This window comes from Aythya fuligula, chromosome 2, assembly GCF_009819795.1.
Source record: "Aythya fuligula isolate bAytFul2 chromosome 2, bAytFul2.pri, whole genome shotgun sequence".
NCBI lineage: Eukaryota > Metazoa > Chordata > Aves > Anseriformes > Anatidae > Aythya > Aythya fuligula.
This window is the reverse complement of record NC_045560.1, coordinates 979,956-999,491: the sequence shown is the minus strand read 5'-3', so window position 1 is coordinate 999,491 and position 19,536 is coordinate 979,956. Positions and strand designations below refer to the sequence as shown.

Below are 19,536 nucleotides of genomic sequence, written 5' to 3'. Positions count from 1 at the left end.
AGACTTTGTGGGGGGTTATTTTCCCCTCCCCAGGCTAAACAGCCTTTCCAGGAGCCACGGCTATTCAGCAGTACAGGGCCTATGCACTTTTCCTAGGATCAAAACATTTCCTTTTAAACTAAAGGGCATCCTCTAACAGCTAACAATGACACTCAGATCATTACACACTGCATGAAGCGTTATAACTGACTAAAACCAAGACCATTTGGAACAGGACTATATTCCTGAAGCCTTCAGGACCTGCTGCTTGAAAGCTCAAGGTGCACAAGACCAGATCCACCACAACTGTGCAGTCTCAGCATGCTGAGGCAGCAGAGCTGCTGATACAGCGAAGCGCACGATGGAGCCTGGTTATGCAGCCATCAGAGCCTCATGAGGACACCGTGTGGGTGGAAATGATCTGCAGAACACCCCCACCAATTCTGAACCCCACCTTCAGAAGCTGGGGACCATCCCTCCACGTCCTGCTGTCCCTGGCCCTGCTAGGAGCAGCACGCTGGGTGCAGTGGAGCTCAGCCCGGGCCAGCTGCTGGCTGTGTTCTGGAGATCACTCGGCTTCCCCATCACTCCTACCTAGCACCAGGGAATTAAGGTGGGCAGGGGGAGCCACACAAATCGGCTGTTCTCCCCTTGTGTGTCCTGCAGCACCTACATTTCAGGCCTCTGGCTAAAATCAGAGCAAGCACGGGTAGATTTGTTGTGCAAGGTGGAAGCAGAAAGCGATATCCGTACCTGCTGAAAGGGAAGAAGGGGAGATAGAGGTCAGAACAGTGAGCCAGATAGGATTAAGCTCATTAACATTTAGTTATTTGCCTAACAGATTCCGTATCACATTTCCAAGGCACAAAGCAGCCCATTTTACCTCTCTCTCCCACAGCACTCAGCCTGATTCAGAGCGCTCCTCTACCTGACCGACAGCCTCCTGCTGCACTGTCGTGCACACGAGTGCTGAGAAAACAGAAAAACAGCCAGAACTGCTTTGGTTTAGAGGGGGAAGGAAGGGGCAAAACAGAACGTGTGCTAAACAGCCTTTGGAAAGGTGCAGCCCAAAACAGGACTGAACTCTTTGCGACATCTTTTCCCTACCATCTGCCACTATCACCCCATAAACTACCTAAAAGTGTTGGGTAGATATATTTTTTTTTTAATAGGGGCTGTGCTTTTGGGGTTTCCATAGGAGTCTTCACACTTTGAAGTGATGTAAAAATGCAGCCTGCTTGCAACTGAAAATTCTCTCCTCTCCTAAGAGAAGCAGTCCCTGGGACTCAGACTGCCTTCTGTTGGTGGTTAGTTTTTAAACCTGTAAAGATAAGCAAACTACCATCAGCCCCCTCCCCTTTTCTTTTTACAGTCTGATTCAATGCCAATTTGCCAATTGATTACACATTTAGTCTGAGCTACAACACGCTAACATTGTGCGTCAGAACTGTGGCTGCTTAAGTCACCGTATCGCTCCTTGGCAAGTTAAAGGCAAAAGTAACTGGACTTCAAACTACCTAACACTTACTTACAACTTTAAAAGGGTATTTGAGGCAGAATGTTTCTAAAGTTTGCAAAAAAATAACCAGATGAGAGGAAGAGCACCAACTTCCCATTGTGCCACTGCCTCTGAAAAGAGATTTGTCCCATTTGGTGTGAAGCAGAACGGCCTCCGAGCACCCAACGCAGACAGCAGGCTACGAGGAGCACACAGCTCTGAGAAGCCGGATCAGGTGAAGGAGTCAGCTCAGTCCTGAGACCCGATACCCGCAGCGCTGTACCTGATGCAGGCTCTGAAGCGATATCCTGCAGGATGGCTGCAGAGCACAGCACCACGAGCCTTCCCCCCTCTGAGGCACTGTGGTGCATCATTAAACTTTAACAAAATATGCACATCCATCGAAGAGTTATGGCCATGGCCAGAGCAGCTAGAGGCACGGGGGACGTGAGACTCGTCTATTTTTATTTTGCTGCATCTTTGTAAATTGCTGTTCGGTTACAGGGAATAAAACGTGAGATGGAGAAGAACTAGAGGGGAGAAACAAGCATCAGTGAGGATTCCCTCCCCACAGACCCTATTCCATTTCGCTGAACACAGAGGAGCAGCGCAGTGAGCATCATCACGATGATATCCTACACGAGGGGAGCTTGGTGCAATCCCAGATACCCATGCTATGCTTACCAGGGGAAGTTCACATCATTTCTGCTCTGAAAACAAAGATAAGCAGCAGTTTCCCATCAAGAGTGAGAACAGGACAACAAGGGCACTTCACAGCACAAATTACTGCACTGATTCCCTACCTTAAGCCTTACTTTCCAGAAATCCAAAGCTGTGCAAACAATACAGCGAGCACTGGGGTACGACGAGATGAAAAAAACCCTTGTGAACATGTTCCTGATGCGCCAATAAGGCTTCCAGCTGTGTGCTCAACCCATATGATTCTCATTTCTCCCAGCTATTGGAACTGAGAAGTGCTGCAGAGCCCCGAGCTGCAGGAGCTTGCAGGAGGGAGGGCGGGGAACACGCACACGGCACGTCCTTTATCCAGGGCAGCAAGGCCCTGAGCGAGCAGGGAAGAACCCTAAGGGCTGTCCCAGTGGAAAAAGAAACCCATTCCTAGTAAAGATCCTTTACCAGGAGCTGTGCCCACACACCCACCCTGCTCGTGCTGCCCTCGGCTGCATAGGGCTGCCCTGGGAGCAGTCACCTGCAAACTGTCTGTGCCTGCATGGATTTAGGATCCATGGGTTTAGGATCTACTGCAGGCTCACCAGTGAGACCCGAAGCTGTCGTGCTGCTTCAGTGCACCAGGATCTTGACTGCAGCTCTGCACCCGCAGGTCGTGCTCCCAAATCCTGGCACCACCAGTGAAACCTGGCCTGGAGGTGGGAAGGGGATGCCCTGCCTTTGGGGACTTCCCAGTCTGCAGCCCCCAGCAAGCAGCACTCACTCCTGCTGCATTCATATTTAGAGGCTGTTTCGGTTCCAAAATGACTGATGAACTCTTCTCTCCCCCCCCATTTTTAAGACAAATTCCAAGAAGGAAGATAAGTGTCTTACGCTGTCTCACATCCAGCTGCATTATTGTTTTTTTTAAACAGTTCCCAGCGTTTCACCAACAGACAGAAATAAACCGTCTGAATTTGAGCTGAACAGGAACTTTTGGGCTCCCCCTACACACAGATAGCGCGTTTCAAGCTGGAATCAGCCTGCGGCTCGCAACACACTCAAGGACAACAGATAATCACAGACTGGTGAGAAACCCAAGGAACAACAACTACTACAGCTTGAGGAACGGGAGCTCTGTGTTTTAAGATCAACTTAGACTCAAACTCCTTTTGTTTCTGGCACATGACTGAATTCCAGCTCAGTGAGACAGATATAACTGCCGACTCCCACAAGCAGCACAGAACACGAAGAGCTGGGGTTTGCTCTTACTACAGACTTCAACTGATCAACTCATTGTACTCTAGCTCTAAATGATCAACTCGTTGATCTAATCCTCTCTCGTGATCTAATGATGATCAACTCATCGCACTCGAGCTCTAAAATAAATAAAACTATGAAGAGAGAGATCATATTAAGTAAAAACGGTAAGACTGGATTTCATTCAGATTCTTTTTAAAACTTATCAGTACGATTGCCAGAAAAACGCACTAAATTCACAGGGAGTAGTTCCAGCTGAACCCACCTCAGAGACCAGAGCCCATTTCTGAAGGGCAGTGAGGAGCTGCTCTGCTGGCACCCCCACCTGCTGCTGCGCCACGGCCGCACGCCAGCGAGTTGCTCAGTGGTCAGCCCGTTCAGCATCCTTCTGCTTCAGCAAATAGTTGGAGCATTGCACAGAGACCGCTTGGTCACTAGGATGAGATCATTCCCAGCAGCAAACTCTGTCAAAAAGCTGTTTGTTACATGCTGCTGCGCTTCAGAAAGTTCACTGCAGTCCATGATTGAAGATGGTGCATGGAAAGTTTGCTTGATTATTCAGAAAATATTCTTTTGTTGTTGTTGTTTTGTTTTTAAATATTTCTACCTCTTTAGATTTAGCATGCTTATGAAGATATTTTTAGGCAAATTATTAAGAACACAAGGGGGTGACTCCTGACTCCAAGTATCAGAGGGTTTGGGGAAAGGCTTTCCCCCCCCACATTCTAAAGAAGCACTTTTTAACTCTTACAGCCTCCCTTCAGTCCCTTTGCATCCCTTTCAAGTAAGGAGCAAGTGCCCTGACCTGCGCACAGCTGGCCTCAGGCTGCAGAACAAGAACACAGCAGCAGGGAAGGAAAAGGTTGCCACAGCTCGAGGTACCCTTGGAGAATGAACCCACGCCAGCATCCTTTCTTCCAAAGGAAAGGAAAACACACCTCATGGGCTCCCCTTGCAGGAGCTCAGACACTACTTTCAAAAGGTGGCTTCAACCAAGGCCCAACAGGCTCCAGACAGCCAAACCCTCCACCCAAACCCCATTCAGTGCCTGTGGTTCTGACACCACACCTGCCCAAGGGCACGGGCACTTGTACTGAAGATCAGAATATCAGAGATTCACAAGGGAGGCATCCTTCTGCAAGGACTCCGCATACCCCCAGCATATAAAACACGCCCAAAGCATCAGGCTGAAGTACCAAGGTGCCTGCAGTACCCCCACTTTGGGTAAAGGGCACTCTGTGCCTTGGAAGCTGGAAATCCTGTGTTTTTTCCTCAGCCCAAGACCACCCAAACCCCACGTGCCCCCTTCTGGGCAGGGCTCTCCCAGCTGTGGCACCTCGCACAGCGCAGCAGCTCCCACAGGGCAGCTGGGCCAGGAACAGGGAGTTACAGGAGCGAGAGCAGCCAGAGCATCTGCCCGTCTCTCCTAGCCAAGCGCTCGAGGCTTTTACTTCTCCCTCAAGAACTGCTTTGGTTTTATGCAAGAGGCTTGCTGGGTAAAATCAGAAGTAATCCCAAGGACATAAGCCAGACCCCGTGAGCCCTGACACCCGAGCATCCTATTCCCTGCACTGCAGCCGAGCACGCCAACGTCTGCGCCTCCTTCCAGACCTCCCCTGGTATTTTCCTCCAGCGTACGCGAATCCTCAACTCAGCTACAAGGAGCAAAAGAGAAACAGATGCAGAATTAGTTTGCCATTGCATAGCACGAGTGAAACAAATCAAAACGCAGCAGCATTTATTAACAGCTGGATCACAGGAATGAAGAGCAAAGAGCAAACCAAGAAGCCCTGTAGTATTCAGGAATCGAGAGCAGCTCTGGTTGTGTCCTGTGACCGAACCAACCCCGCAGATCTCTCACGAGGAACAGGCTGCCTGCTCTCAGCTCCCTTTCCAGAGGCAAACACAGATGCTTCCGAAAGTTTCACCCTGTGGTTGGTTCGTTTCTTCCCTCATCCAAGCGTCTGCTGCCTGCAGCTCACTCGCTGCAGCCTTCCAGCCTCAGCTAGGAGGAATGAGCCAATTAACCCGGAGGTTACAAGAAGGAAGGGGAAAGCAGGCGGCCTTTAATCAGAGCGATCCAGTCAGTAACTCCAACACTCAACTTTTTTTTTTTTAATAAAAAAAAAAAAAAGAGACTAAAAAAGTCATTTAGTGAAACCTAGCTAAGATAGAGACAGGCAGCCTCCAGATAAGAAATGCAGGATTTGAATCAGAATCCCCCAAAACACAGGGTACTTCCCTGTTTAGTAGATGAAAGTGGTCCCCTCGATATGCACACCCCCTCTTTTTTTTTGGTATTATGTTTCTGAGAAACCTAACACTGAGCTTTCATCTGAAGCTTCTGGCTCCTGTACTTTGAAAGACTAAAAGAAAGCCTCTCAGAAGAGATAAGCAGTGACACAGGGGCAATTAGCACGACATGCAAGCTACGAGTTCGATAAATCATGCCAGGAGGACAAAGGTAACGGTGGTAACCAAAGGTAACTCTGCTGTTTGGAGACGCAGGGACTTGTGAGCTGTGGCATTTCTTCACTAAGACCAGCACCTGCCTGCCTACGGGTTATTCACCCCAGGAAGCAAAAGGCATTTCTGCAGCCGGTCAGTGCTGGCAGCACAAAGAGACCGAAGGAGCCACGTTGCACGCCTGCACGGTGAGCAGAACCACGCTGCTCATGGCACCACCTGAAGCTCCAAGGCCAACAGGAGCGGGGCAGCACACTCTCATCCTTCACCCGAGCATGGGAAGCCAGAAGTTTAACAAAGGAAACCAAAACACATGCTACAGCAGCATAAATCCATACAGACAAGCCTGATGCAGGTCTGACACTGATTCCTGCCCCCATCCCATGGGAGCAGGCAGTGACACAGCTCTGCCAGCACACAGAGTCCCAGCCACCACTGCTTACTGCGCCCTGCTCCTCTGCTCTTCATGCTAAGATGCTTGCTTGTATTCCCTCTACCCCCAATACATGCCATGCATGTGTCACACACATATTTAGTGGCTTTTTCTACCCCCAGCCCTGCAGAAGAGCTCGGGCTTGAAGCTAAAGCATTATCAGGAGTGCTGAAAGAGACCTGCTTTGGAAGTCTGGTATCAGTAAACACCAAGTCACTGGTGGATGCACGGCTTCCCCTTGGAGTTTGACCCAGCAACAATTTCCAGCTTAACCCAAAGCTTATATTGCTTAGGTAATTACATCCAGTCGTCTGGATTTGAAAGTTGAAATAACTTCAGGACAAAACCAGGTAGGCAGGGTAGGCAAGTCACTTCCTATGTGACTTGGTAACCTGAAAAGTGCCTTTTCTTTAAAAATTAAGCAGGGAGAGCAACGCTACCCGAGCATTTCTGCACGGGCTGGGTCACGCACTCGAGATCAGAGACTATTTCTGTTCCACCTTCCTGTTCCAGAGGGTTGTTTATCAGCCTGTTTGTTTTACTCCTCGGTTTATAAATTGTGAAGTCTTTTTTAAGCAACACTACAACTTGAGAAAAAGGCTTCTTTTTACAGCTCTCCAATCAAGATGCTCCGATGCATTTCAACTTTGATTACCTGGTTTATGCACTCCTTGTGTCACCCTCTTCTAATTTGCAAATTAGACACTGTGCTGAATTAGCTATTGAGAATGCAGTTGTGAGGATAACTCCCACTGAAGTCCTGATGAGATAAGGCCATGCCACACGTCAGTCCCAATCTCCCCCTCGGCACTCGATAAATTCACATTTCTTCCATTAAATGACCAAAAGTGAAATTGCTGAGCAGCATAAATGCCTCCTGTGAGATACATAACGTGAACAAATGTATTTAAATCCTACACAGATTGCAAGAGCGAGTTTTGCACGGTGTAATTTGCTGTTCAGTTCACGTTCAACCATGCGATTACATCAGCACCTCAAAATGATATTAGGAGATGTGACGCCTGCCAGGGAATTGCATTTGGGAGCTGTAACAGGCACAGTCAGCATATTTGCCTGCTGAAAAATAAGGCCACGGACAAATTACATAGCAGAGAAAACAAACATACCCCAGGCCCAGAGGAAGAAAAAGGTTTTATTTCCATCACTTTGGCGTTTTCGGCCTTTCTGCAGGCACGCCACAGAGGGAAAGCGGCCGAGGGGCTGATCGGGAACAGACCGACCGAGGCGAGCGCCTTCGTGGTGGGATCCAGCACAGCCAGGAGGACTCGGATCTCCGGGAGGCATGGGATGATCTGTGGGCATGCAGCTCCTACCAGCACAGGATGGAGTTTGCTTTCACTGCGATAGGTGACTGATTACACCAAGAACACCTCTCGGCACGTTCTGCTCCCACTCCCCAAATGGGGTTTCTTTAAGGGGAAGGAAAGGATCCTCAAGGAGAGGATCCCAGAAGGGTTGGTCGCAGCTCCAGATCAAGGCCAACGCCTACAGGGAGCTGTAACCCTCCCACTGGGCTCCACACTGGGCTCCCTGCACCTACAGAGCCCCATCCCTTCCTTCCCACTTCCACCCAGGAAGAGGCAAAGTGGTGCCGACCCCATATGACCATTAAGAGCACCCCACGGCCAGGGAGCTTACCAGCACACACGAGCTCTGCCGAAAATCTTGATCTCAAACCTCACCCCAAGAGCTGTAAGTGTGAAAACGCGATGTGTTGTGGGTAACACGTGTGCCATCAGCCCAGGATTGTGGCCCAAGAGAAGCCAATTCCCCCGCTTTCCTGAAGATGACACAATGTCAGCACTGGAATACAGGTTATTGAGGAAGCAGGAAGGAAACAGAAATAGGAACTAAATTAATTGTTGTTTTGTTCCCTCCTCCCCTGGCCTGTATTCTTGGAGGCATGGTCAGCTACAACACAGAACAAGACATAAATAACAAACGTAATAAACAAGAAAACAGAAAATCTCATTACTCGAGATGTAAGTATCTGGAATTAATCAGTCTTAAGCTTCTTTGGAAGAGCCGTACACAAACCCCATGAGCTACACTGCTTTAAACCCAGGGGAGCAGCACCCCTGCAGGATGGGTCCCAGCACGGAGCACTGTGTGTAGCAGATGGATTTGGGTTTGGGAGGGGAGCACTGGGCAAGGCAACGAGCTGCTGCTGCTGCCACTGCTGCGGTGCCAGGCCTGGCCAGGAAAAGCTGCTTCCAGCACTGCCAGGGGGCTCTGGGAACAAGATGTGGATGGAAGGATAGAGCCCCTCGTTCTGACACTACCTGGGGACAGGGAACTGCCCCCCAAGCACACAATGGCTAAGAAATACCCTGCACTCAGGCCTTCGAGTCGAAAAAGCAGAAGCTGCCACGGCTCTCCTAGAGACTCAAGCTCAAAGCCACGTTACTCTGACAAATCACAGCAGCCTCTTCAAGGAGATTACAGGCAGTTTGGCAAGAGCTAGCTTAAGAGCCCTAGACACACCGTACAGCTTCACCCTTAATAACTTAACCCCCTTCCTCCACCCCGAGCCGGGCACTCCCTCACTGAGCTCCTCAAACGTTTTCCTCTCACTTCCCAAAGAGCATGCAAGTTACTGGTGCGCTCCCGAGCATAACTTTCTATTCTCTTTCCTGACAGTCAATTACCAAAATAACTCCTCTATCCTCCCAGCGTCACTTTTGGACCATTTCCTACTCTCATTATATAACCAGGGACCTCTACTTTAAAAGGAAATCTCATTTTATCGCAGGAAGTCGGTCCCCCAGGGGAAAAATATTAGAGACGTCTGCAGCGCGTTTAAAAAAGACACGGATCAGCTGATGCCGACCGGAGTTAAGGTTTTTAGCAGCGCTGTATTAAATTATGTGCTCTGATCAACCCTCAAACAGCCTTCTTGAAAGGTCCTCGAAGCAAAAATAAAAGCACCCCACACGCAATGAGCTCAGATGGCCCACGAACAGGCTTTGGTGGGCAAGAAAGGCAGGTAGCGGGGAAAAACAGCAGCATGGGGCAGGAGTGAGTTGGGCTGGCAGGGGCACAGATGGAAGAAGGAGCAGCTGAGCACCCCTGAGCAAAGACACAGCTCACGGGGGTTCAGCAGAGCCCCACATCGATGCTTTAAAACTGAAGGCTTTCATTAAACGTGTAAGGAGATTTACTGCACAATCCGGCCAGCTCCTGCCAGCCCACAAATTCAGCTGCTCCCAGCTAGCACCACCCCAGCCATGCACTAACCCCCCGTAGAGCCCCCTACCTGAGCACACTTCCAGCACAATGCCAGCAAACAGAGCAGTGCACTGAGCAAACACAAACCCTGGGAAGGTCCCTTTCCAGCAAAGAACCAAGTCAGACACGGAGGAAGCCCCTGGAGCTTTCTGCAGACACACACAGGGCTGTGCCCATCGCAAGGCCTTTGTGCAGTACCAGCCACCCGGCGAGTTGGAGACCTCGGCTGGGGAAACTCAACTTGGAATCGTTTCCCACCTTCACGGGGTTCACTTTTTTTTTTTGGAGAGGGAAATCTCCCAGAAGCTGCCAGTAAAAGAACGTAGTACATCAAGATAATATTAATATCATGAGTTAAAAGTTCTCAAAAAAAAAAAAAAAAGTAAAAAAGTAAAGTTCTCAAATCAGCGTACAGTTTACTGGACACGTTTGGCTTGCAGCAGCCAGGCAACGCCATACACTGTATTCGGATAAATAATCGTTATTGGTAGTAAAACCACCATTATATTTAAGTGGGAATTAAGCCTGCAAATGTCAGTTTCAGGCAAGTTACAGAATCTCTCCTTAAAAGAGAATTCCCAAGCTGGAAGTAGGTTGGACCAAAAGCAAATAAGCCTGAGTTACATCAAGGCAGTGCTAATGCAGATATACATCCCTATAAATCCAGGCAGTCATTCACCAATTACACCAATGCAAGCCACTAAGAGGGTCACCCTGGGACAAATATGTAATCCCCAATGTGACACTTGATCCTATTGCCCTACATGCTCTGTCCAAATCCCAATGCACAACAAAAACAAACAAAAAAAAAAGTATGTTTTACTCAGAAGACGAGTTTAAAAAAAAAATCCACTCCTCAGAAGAAGAGAGATATATCCCTTAATTCTCATCTTTCACATGCTTCAATGGGTGGAAGCACAGTCTAAGAAAAAGCAATGCATGTGCTTTAAGCATGAAGATATCCTGAGAAAAGCAACGCCGAAGATGATGTGGGCTGCATTATATATAAGCTCTGCTTTATGTAACCCATTTGCAGCTGAGCCACCCAGTGCACCCCACGCAGAGCTCCACGGCGGTGTCCCAGCACTCCCCCAAGACACATTAGGATGTGCCACCCCCAGGCCACCTTAAGGGCCACCAGCCTTGGATATGAGGTGACGATGTCCTGTCACCCCATCCTGCTGGAAGCTTCTGGAACCACCCTGCAGCCTCAGCAGGGGCACGGGCTGCAAGTACCACCTGCACCGCTGACCCAACATCTCCTCCAAGGCCTCAGAGTCGTTTTAAGGGTTTCCTTTCACATCCCAGCTTGCTCTTCTGAGGTTTCTCTCTGCCTTCTCAGGGATAACTTCATACATGCTCAAGTTCTCCTTTTATTAGCAAAGTAACGCTCCTGAAGCTGTGCACCAACACCTCATCTCGTGACTTTCTATTGCATCCTTGAATACATTTAAGTTGCCACTGCATATATGAATCACCTTAAAATCCACGGCTCCTGCTAAGTTAGAAGTCCAAATCATCTCTCTCAACATCTAGAACCCTTTTTCTAACTGCTTTCATTTCATGACCAAAACAAGAAACCATCTGCTGCCACCACAGCAGTCGGAGGGAAGGAAAAGCCTGTGACTCAGTTCTTTGTCTCATTCTTTACCTCTTATGTCGGCAGCATCCAATTCGATGCCGCTGCTGCAGCTGGCTTGGGGATTTTTGTCTCTGCTCCTCCACAGTTTTGACGTCTCCAGTTACTTTTACTATTAAGTAGTAAAATATGCAGAACTTCTTCACAGTGAGGGTGACGGGGCACTGGAACAGGCTGCCCAGGGAGGTTGTGGGGTCTCCTTCTTGAGTATCTCGGAGATATTCAAGGCCCATTTGGATGCCCACCTGGGCAGCCTGCTCTAGGGAACCTGCTTTGGCAGAGGGTTGGACTCAATGAGCTCTGGGGGCCCCTTCCAAGCCCTGCAATTCTGTGATTAATTAGGTACCCACGGGCAGCAGAACGCCTGCTCTGAGATTCCTTAAGACCGGTGCAGATGGATGCAGGAGCATGTTAAAAACGAGCACCACACCCAGCACAACTGCAGTAGGGAAACAGCTGCTGCAGTCAGGAGACTGACAGAAGGAGAACACCCAAGGTGAAGCAGGAAGAGGCCCAGAAATGGATGAGAGGAAAAATCCCCAGCAGCAGCAACAACCCCAACTCCAGATCCCTGCACTTGTTCTGACATCTCACCCCACCCAGACGAGCTGCAGCACAGACAGTAACGACGTTACAGGCAGGAGGGGAGCACCCAGAGCTGCTAGAAGCAGTGCTAACGCTCAGTCACACACACAAATGCTTTCTGCAGGCTCTCCAACAGAACATATCCGTGTTTTTGGATGCTTCACCCCACTCCTCCCCAGGCCTTACCTCCGCAGGGCTCGCAGCCACACCACGGGCAGCGTTTCTCCACAAACTTCCCGCAGCGCAGAGCGGGTTCAGTGCCCGCCCGCATCCCCTTCTCAGCCAGTTCCTTCAGCCTCCCCTTTACTGAGTTACGTGCCTCCTAAAAATAGTCCAAGAAATCCCACCTGACCGTAACCCACTTTACAGCACGCGCAGTTACAGTGCCACAGAGAGCACGACAAAAAGCTGCAGCCTCAGAGCAGTCCCCCTACAGAACAGACACCGCAATAGGGGAACAAACCCCGGCGGCACGCCGCTGGAGGGACAAACAGCACGGAGCTACAGCCGGACCTCCCGCAGCGAGCACACAAGTGGCAGGCTGGGGGAAGGGAAGGGACAATGAGAGTGACAAGAAGCGAGAGCACACGCCTGCTTCCCCCAGGAGCATGTTAAGCATGTCACAAACTCCAGCTCGGCCGCACGTAGGGCAGGGGGCTCAGAACCCCACGGGCAGGGGGTCCCGCTGGGTCTGAACTGATCCCACATTGCAGGGCTTCAGGAGCCCTAACGGGAGCATGTAAACACGCTTTGAAATCCATCTGATTGAAGCTCCCACAGTTTTTACTTTGTTTAAAGCGAGTGTCAACACCCTGAATTGGGCTGAAGAGCAGCTTTCCAGGATGATGTAGCTCCAATGCAATTTCACCAAAGGAACAATGACTCACTCCCAGGCGGAATGCGGTGGAAACGTATGACCTAATGCTCTGAGAGAAGCTTGCTTTTTCAAAAAGAAACAGCTCCAGTGTGTACAGTATCGTCCCAACAACTAACATTTTAAGCAGGGAGTTTCTGCACAATGGAGTTCACAAAATGACCTCTTTTTTTAGGCGTGTTTCAGCTGTAGCCAGGCTGAGTGGCTTACAAACACTCCGCACGCAGCCCCCCGAGCCTTAATTTCGGTCGAAGGCTGCACAACCCCATCCCTGCCTGCCCCTGCTGCCCCACGTCGGCCCTGCCTAGGATGGGGCAGAGCCAGCAGGAGGGAGGCGCCGCCCCAGCACCCAGCGTGGACGGAGGCGTTATGGCAACGTGTCAGCGCTCAGCACGGTACCAAACATTTGCAAGCACTCGACTGACGAGCAGGACAAGCCTCCTTCACGTTGAGCTGGATTCCTGGCAGTGTTGCAGGGGATCCTCTATCTACCAGAGGCTGATTTTATGACTGAGCAGCCAGCAGCTGTACGGCTTACTAGGGTTACCTGTCACAAGGATGCCCAGAGTGACCGGAGGGATTTCAGCTTGGGTTTCATCCTGCATTGTTCCCAGTCTCTCTCGAAGACTCCAGACAAAAGGGGCAGAGTGTGGGCGGAGAATTGGAGTTGGTGACACAGCCTAATCAGGATTTCAATCATGCTAATGGATGTGATTAACTGCATACTTCTCCTGGAAGCTTCCTGCAGCTGCACAGGAGTAGCCTGATAGCCAGAACTGCATGAGGGAACTGCTCAGCCCAGGGTAATCTCCAGCTACACCACGTGTGGCACGTCACCCAGGGTGCAGGGATGCACCTAATACTTAGCCTTAATTCCTCCCACATAGCAAATCTTCCCCCGTGCCAACGCAGTCATCTGGGGCAGGCTGCACAGACTCCGGCCCTGTTTGTGCCGAGGTCTCTCCACACCACGAGGCTGGAAGTCTCACCTTCACACACAAATCTGGTACGAGGCCTGCAGCATTGCACAAACCGGCCTCAATTATACAGCTAAAACTGATTTTTGCTTGCTAGCTTCATCCAAGTCACAAGGACACAGCTAGCTTTCCCTTGGACTTAGCATCTTGCTACCTCTTACGAGAGCTCCTAATTCAGTGGCAGCCACTCTTGGGGAAAAACTCCAAGAGGAGCCAGACAAGGATGAAAAAAAAAAAAAAAAATAACTAAGAAAAATGCTTTTCTAACAGTTGGGTAGGCAGGGAAGAAGTCAGACCCTTCCCTCCCTGATCCCTCAGGCAAGTAACCCACCAGCCTCCCACCTGGCAGCAGTTCCAAGGGAAGGACACGTACTTTGGAGCTTCACCACGCGCACTATCCCTCACACGCACATCCCCCTGCAGCTCGGCAGCAGACCTCCACCTCCCAGCACCACATCCACCTCCCAGCACCACATGCCTGCTGTGTTTTGCAGAGCAGCAACTGCAGACAGGCTGCTATCAGCACCCGTTTGGACAACTCAGGCATCCCGGGCGCTGTCACACAAGTCTAAGACTAAACTTGTTGGGGAGGGCAGGGCTGTTCCCAAACAAATCCTTGACACTCTGATTTTTTTATTATTTTCTTCTTAGAGCTTAAACACCGCTCCAGTATCACACTGGTGTCTGTCCATAGTCCTTTGGGTTTAGAATTCCAGCACAGCACGGTTTGAATATCACAAAGCTCTGAAATAATTTGGAACATTTATAGTTTCAAGCTGTATTAAGGAGCCTCCCTGTGAACAAGACAGAGCGGTAGTGTGAGCCAGAAGCATTGTGCTTGTATTGTTACCAAGTTAAAAATCTGCATAACATCCACAGCAACTGATTTCGCTGACCTTTCCGTCCCACAAGAAATTCTTTTACATGTGCAAAATACCAAGTCATGAAACTGGCTTCTGAGATGTGGGAGGCTGCAGAAGTTCATGGTTAGGGACAGGAGGGCAATCTGGACGAGCCTACCTGCACACCCAGTTCACACGGGCTGTACTTTGGCAGCCTGGCTTTTATGCCACCCCCTCGAGGATCTGATCCAAAGTACATTTACCCTTCCCTCCGGGAGATGAACTCTGCAGCAGGGGACAGCAGCGATGATGGCTCAGGCTCAGGCTGCTCTGCCACCGCTCTGCAGGCTGTAATCACAGAGCCTGGCGTTTCTCTGATCTACATTTGAGTATGATCTAACCTGCCTCCGAGGAGATACAAAACAGAAAATGAGTTTGATAGCACTGTTAAGACACGAGGAAGCCATACACACGGGCATTTGACTAAGCAAGAGATTCATCTATTTTAGTTGGGGCAGGAAGCATAAACATGAAGCTACAGGAAATAACTCTGCCTTTCAGAGCAATATCAGCTTCTTCCAGTTTGCCTTTCAAACTCCAGAAGCACACACACAAAATATATTTTCACTGTCTGCAATCAGACTGGCAACAACACGATGAGTAACATGCCTTGAGCTCTTAAGTTTCCGAGGAGGAGACATGGATTTTATCTTCAATCTACATCGAGACTGGCAAGATAAATTATTTGGGATTTTTTGGACTAGACCAAGGTACAACTATACTCTATTTGTCTTTTAAGTAACCACCACTTTCATTTGAATTGCAAGTAGCTCAAATTCATCTTCACAGATTCATACCCTGTCTGACCAGTGGTTTCCCTTAGTCATAAGTTTGGCATAGATCAGAATTTGGAAGTCTGCACATCAATGTATGTGGAGACAAATGCAATTTAGGGAGCAGTTATTAGCTGAAGATAATGAATAGAGAGTTTATTAAACAGCAGGTGAGCTGAAGAATAGCACACAAGAACAAGAAAAGCACCAGGTGGTACGTACAAACTAGCCCTGAACTCTACAAGAACTCAAATTTGTTTTAATGGCTCAGATTCATTTATTTCTAGGGAAGAGAGGCAACCACTAAAACACAACAGGGGTTGGGACCTCAATTATAATTACTGCTCCATTCACTAAAATTAAGGCTGAGTCAGCCCTTTCTACCAACTCTAGAGGGATATGTAATTTATTTGTTTAAACTGAGTATTCATCAGACTTCATAGAACAAGCTTAAGAATGGAAATCAAGTCCTAGCCCAACCTCCGTGCAGCCTTACCTACTGCTCCTTTGAAAAACAAAGTTGTTCCCATTTTCATGGTGTTTCTGCTGACCGGGTTGTCTTGTGCTCATGCTGTTGAGGGGCAGGTGGGTGGTGGAGGGCGTTTAATGCCGCGATAGGCCAAGTTCACTTTGGTATTTAAAACCTAAACTTCACTGGCAAGCATCCTTAGAAGTTAAATGAAGGAGCACTCTGAACCAAGTACCTGAGAGGCGGCGTTGCCACCTTTACGTGAGACTTCCCAGCACCACGAGGCACGGCATATGCAGATACCAGAAGTCATCCACGCTGCTTTCAGCAGCTTATGGGAGCTCGCCCTGCCATTATTCACCTCCCGGCCTCTTTCCTCTGCTCTCTACGATGCCCACAACCCACTCGGACAGAGCAGAAGGCAAGGGCTGAAGCGAGGCCCTGGCCTGCAGCACCGCACCGCTCGTAACCTTCAAAGCTTCCCACAGACAAATTGGAGATGTGCTCCAACAAGTCGCCCAGATAACCCGCACGGGGAGGTCCTGCGATTCCCAGCACTAAGCTGCGGCACTCAGCACTCCTCAGAGCCAGCCCGAGGATCACGGGCCAGCAGCACATAAACCGACTGACAGAATCGTTAGCTTTTAAGAAACTACCTGATAAAGCTAGATATTAATTGCTTAGCAAGTGTCCCCTGCCATAAGCACACAAGCGAGGGGCTGGATCTTCCCCTGTCATCATCCGAGGGCTCGCTGGACGCCCACAGAGCTGTGCCAGTGGCAACATCGGGCTCTGGCTGAGCTTCCAGTGCCACAATCTGCAAGTCACTGACACCTCTTTGTATTATTTGATCTTTCCCTGGTGTCATTTCTGTAGAGACACACAAAACAGATTTAATAATATCCGTGTCCTTCAGCCTGAGAGTGAATTGCATTCACAAGCATCAACTACTCTCCCTTTGGGCTAATTATTTCTCGCTAAGGTGTCATTATTTCACAAAGAAAACCGAGCACATTGCTGCCACTGCAACAGAAAGTCAATTAAGCTATTTTCAAAATTGAACAGTCCACCTCATCTGATCTGAGGAGGGCAAGAAGCCCTGAATCCTCCGAAACACGACTAAAAGGAGAGTCAGAAGCCTCATCAGTTCTCGTAAGCCTCCCCCTTTCTCCCTGCCTAAGTGACTACTTGGCTGGGCAAAACTGCTTCATCATAATGATGTTACAGCCTTGAATATTGTTGAATTATTCCTTATCTTCCTCAAAGAGAAAGTTAATCGAGTTACAGCAGAACATTCTACAATACCAGTAGGACGCACAATACCAGATGGAATAATTAAGGCCTAACAAAGAGGAAATAAGTTTTACAGTTGGAGAACTCCAGCGCAGGCAGGCCTGTCCTTTCAGTTTGCAAAACACAGCTACGGCAGCGTCAGACAGAGCGCCCTGCGTAGGGAGGCACTGCGCAGGGCTTGCTAGCCCACAGGCTGAAACATTAGAAACGTGCTTGGATGTCCATTATACTATTCAAGGAGCCTTTCGGATGCACTGCTGGAGCTGCAGGCTGGGAAGAACGCAGTTCGTTAAATATAGAAAGTCCGGCTTCAAAAGAAGAAGACGACCCGTTTACCTTGTTTTTTAAAAGTTATTTGTAAAATAGGGATCAGCGGACAGAAAGAAAAGAGGAAGCAACCAGGACTTATCAAACACCTAGGAAGGATTTTATCGTGTATATATATATATATATTAAGAGCCAGGTTTAATACGCTTGCAGACTGTGGATTTCGCACCCACCGTGGCAGAGTTGGGGGCCAGGGGGGTTTCTGTCAGCAGGGCGCACCCACAGCCCCCCCCCCGCCCTGCTCAGCCCCCTGGGGAGTAGGGGCAAGCCCGAGGAGCCCCCAGGAACCCCAGAACCCCCCCAGGAGCCGCCCCACGCCGGGCTGCCCGCCCCAGGGCCTCCCCTGAGGGGACAAAGGCGGCGCCCGCACCCCCCCTAAACCCCCCCCAGCCCCCTCAGAAGGGCCGGGGCCGGACCCCGCCCGCCGCTCGGTACCGGGGGGGGGGGGCGCAGGGAGCGGCTGCGGGCCGGGGCCGGGCGGGCACCCCTCAGAGACCCCCCCCAGCCCTCAGAGACCCCCCTCAACCCTCAAAGACCCCCCCCACAGCCCTCAAAGACCCCCTTCAGCCCTCAGAGACCCCCCTCAACCCTCGAAGACCCCCCCCAGCCCTCGAAGACCCCCCCCTCAGCCCTCAGAGACCCCCCCCAGCCCCCTCAGCCCCTTTCCCGCCGCCCCCCCCCCCACAAGGCCCCGCCGCCTCAGCGGGCGCCCCCCCCCCTCACCGCCACCGCCCCTCACGGCGGGCACCCCCCGGCCTCCCGCCCCTCAGCGGGGGCTCCGTGAGCCCCCCACCCTCCACCCTTACCCTCGGGGGGGGGCTGCGGCCGGCTCGGAGCCGCCTGGCGAGGGTCGCTGTCCCCTGCGGGCCCGGCCGGGGAGGAGGAGGAGGAGGGAGCGGAGCGGCCGCTGGCCTCACGCCGAGCGCCCTCCCCTGCTGGCGCCTGCCCTGGGCGGGCCCTCAGCCGCTCAGCCAATGGCGAGGCGCCGCCGCCCGCCGCCGGCCAATCGGAGCGAGCGCGGGCGGCGGGGGGGGCGGGACGATCAAGGGGGCGGGAGGGGCTGAGGCGGTGCCGCAGTGACAGGGCGGAGGGGGGAGGGGGCGGCGCGGAGGGGCCATGGCGGGGCGGGGCGGGGGCTGAGGGGAGGGGGCTATAGGAAAAGAGAAGGGGCTATAGGGAAAGGGATGGGGCTATAGGAAAAGAGAAGGGGCTATAGGAAAAGAGAAGGGGCTATAGGGAAGGAGAAGGGGCTATAGGGAAAGGGATGGGGCTATAGGGAAAGGGATGGGGCTATAGGAAAAGAGAAGGGGCTATAGGAAAAGAGAAGGGGCTATAGGAAAAGAGAAGGGGCTATAGGGAAGGGAAAGGGGCTATAGGAATAGAGAAGGGGCTATAGGGAAGGGGAGGAGGCTATAGGAAAGAGGATGGGGCTATAGGAAAAGAGAAGGGGCTAAGGGGAAGGAGAAGGGGCTATAGGGAAGGAGAAGCGCAGCAGAGAAGGGTTTTGGGGAGCTGGGGATGATTGGGAGAGTCTAAGGGGAAGAGATGTGGGGCAGAAGGTAAAGGGGCAGGGGGCTGAGGGGACATGGCTGAGGGGACATGGGGATTAGGGGACATGGCTGAGGGACAGGGCAGAGAGGATGGGGATGAGGGGATAGGGGGATGAGGGGATGTGGCTGAGGGACATGGCTAAGGGGACAGGGGGATTAGGGGACATGGCTGAGGGACAGGGCTGAGAGGATGGAGCTGGGGGGACAGGGGGCTGAGGGGATGTGGTTGAGGGACACGGCTGACGGGATATGGGACATGGCTGAGGGGACAGGGGGATTAGGGGACATGGATGAGGGACGTGGATGAAGGACATGGCTAAGGGGACTGGGGGCTGAGGGGATGAGGGCTGAGGGACAGGGCTGAGGGGACATGGATGAGAGGATGGGGCTGAGGGGATAGGGGGATTAGGGGACATGGCTGAGGGATGGGGCTGAGGGGACCACAGCTGAGGGGACAGGGAGCTGAGGGGACATGGATGAAGGACATGGCTAAGGGGACAGGGGGCTGAGGGACATGGATGAGAGGATGGGGATGAGGGGATGGGGCTGAGGGGACATGGTTAAGGGACACATCTGAGGGGACATGGATAAGA

General features: G+C 51.2%; 1 protein-coding gene across 9 annotated transcripts in view; it reads right to left on the bottom strand.

Moving 5' to 3' along the window:
* Positions 1 to 18,289, bottom strand: part of MAP4 (microtubule associated protein 4) — a 141,969-nt gene extending 123,680 nt beyond the window's left edge. For 6 of the 9 annotated variants that reach the window (XM_032182994.1, XM_032183002.1, XM_032183001.1 and 3 more), the window contains exon 1: positions 18,200 to 18,288. The gene's annotated coding sequence lies outside the window, so the exon portion shown is untranslated. Of the gene's footprint in view, positions 1 to 18,199 lie in introns of all 9 variants that reach the window. The other 3 variants (XM_032182997.1, XM_032182998.1, XM_032183003.1) reach the window with 3 other exon arrangements.
* Between the last annotated feature and the right edge of the window lie 1,247 nt (positions 18,290 to 19,536).